The following is a 2,057-nucleotide window of genomic DNA, read 5'->3' as shown; positions in this document are numbered from 1 at the left end:
ATGGTGGCAGGCGCCTGTAATCCCAGCTACTCAGGAGGCTGAGGCAGGAGAATCGCTTGAACCGAGGAAGTGAAGGCTGCAGTAAGCCAAGATCATGTCATTACACTCCATCCTGGGCTACAACAGCAAAACTCTGTCTCAAAAAAAAAAAAAAAACCTACTCTGGGCTCAAGCAAGCCACCCGCCTCAGCCTCCTGAGTAGTTGGGACTACAGCCACGTGCCACCATGCCCAGCTAGGTTTTTCTATTTTTTGTAGAGATGGGGTTCTCACTATGTTGTCCAGGCTGGTCTTGAACTCCTGGTGATCCTCTGGCCTCAGCCTTTCAAAGTGCTGGGATTACAGGCGTGAGCCACTGTGCCCAGCCTTGTCTGAAATTTGACCTGGACATTCTCAGCGTAGGCCCAGGGAGAGAATAGGAGGCCCCAGGCCCATGGGGCTTGCTGAGGACACCAGTGGGGGCAGTGGTCACTCCAGCCCGGTCAGCCTGACTCTCTAGTAAGCATAACTCTTGAGATCTCCCACACAGGTCCACAGGTGTAGACACCTGCATGCTGCTTTGCCACTCACAAAGTCCGTGCCCACCACCATCTCATCAGATCTCACGAAAGGCAGGCAGGACAGAGTATCATCCCCATTTTACAGATGAGCACAAGAAGGCAGGAATAGAGCAGGCTTATGCCCAAGGTCACTCAGTTATCAGGACCCAGGTCCCCTGCCTCCCAGGCCAGAGCTCTTCCGTCTCCCTAAAAATGCTGCCCTGGTGATGAAGGGGATGATCAGCTTTTAAGGGCAGGGGGACAGGAGATGCACCAGAGCCTGGCTCTTCTCCCCAGCTGCCAGCCCTGTGATTGGAAGGCACCCAGAAGCCTTTCCAATGCCCCATGCCAACCATTCAACTCTTGTCCCCCACCCCCAACATGCCCACTATCCAGGAGGACCCTGGCCAGGTCCCACAGCTGTGAGTCAGGATCAGAACAGACCCCTCCCCCACGTTCTAGAAGCTGACAGGAGACTTAAGGGGAGAAATCCAACTCCCTCAACCCTCACCCTCTGCTACCGGGCACCAACCCCAAGCTCTGCTCTCCCCCATGGGACCTGGAAGTCAGAGAAGTCTAGGGAAGGGGGCTGGGGAGCAGGATCCCGCAGCTGCTCTGGGGACAGGAGAGGAACAGTTCATTCACCCTGGGTCCCCCAGGGCAGAGGCAGCCTGTCCAAGATTTGAGTTTAAAAATAAGTTGGGGCTGTCCTGGTGGCTGTGTGTGTCCACGGGGTTCTTCTTGATCTCGAACTTACTGTCTCAGGGCCTCTGCCTCATGGGGGATCCGTGGGCTCAGAGTTTCTGTTTCCCCACAGCCTCACTTCCCATTGGTTCAGGTCTGGGTAAGTCAGGGGCTGTCCTGGAAGCTGTCAGCCCACCTAGGTCTCTCTGCCCCCACTAAATCTCAGTCTCTGGTGTCTGCCTCTGCTTCACTCAGCATCTCTGTGTCTGGGCACACTTCAGCTTCTGTCTTTAGGTTTTGGACGGCTCTGTATCTTGACTGGCTGTCCCCCGGCGGCCCATGCCTCTGTGGATCTCAAGTCTTGGTCTCTTCTTGTCTACATGGCTGAATGTCTCAATCCCCACCACCTCCCTTTCTCTGTCTCTGCATCCAAGTCTCTTTCGCCACCTCTGCATGCCTGAGTGTCTCTGTCTCTAGTCTTTGAGTGTCTCTGCAGGCCTCAGAGAGCAGATTCAGCCTGAGGCCAATGACGCCCAAGCCTCAGGGCACCTCCAAGGCCTGGGGAAGGGCCCCAGGGAATGTGTTCGCTGGGGTCCCACGTATGTTTTCTGAAAATGCTCCACAAAACCTGGGACGGCCCCCATGTCTCGGGTCTGTCCACCGGTAACTCTGTACGCCCGGTGTGTCCTTGTTTCAATGGTCTCGGTAGCCTCCTGTGCCTCGAGTCCCTGCCTGTCTCGGTCTCTCGCTCCACTGGGCTTTGCGAGAACCTCAGTTTCTCCAGCGCTTCTGGTCGGTCTGTCTCTATCCGGCTTTTCTATTTCAAACTTAGCCC

At 55.7% G+C, this 2,057-nt stretch overlaps 1 protein-coding gene across 1 annotated transcript in view; it reads right to left on the bottom strand.

The window, feature by feature from the left end:
• The window catches only part of FHL3 (four and a half LIM domains 3), a 9,610-nt gene that overhangs the window by 6,467 nt on the left and 1,086 nt on the right, over positions 1 to 2,057 (bottom strand). The gene's annotated exons all lie outside the window — the stretch shown is intronic.

Source organism: Colobus angolensis, unplaced genomic scaffold (assembly GCF_000951035.1).
Source record: "Colobus angolensis palliatus isolate OR3802 unplaced genomic scaffold, Cang.pa_1.0 Scaffold4, whole genome shotgun sequence".
Classification (NCBI taxonomy): domain Eukaryota; kingdom Metazoa; phylum Chordata; class Mammalia; order Primates; family Cercopithecidae; genus Colobus; species Colobus angolensis.
This window is presented reverse-complemented; position numbering and strand designations above follow the sequence as displayed.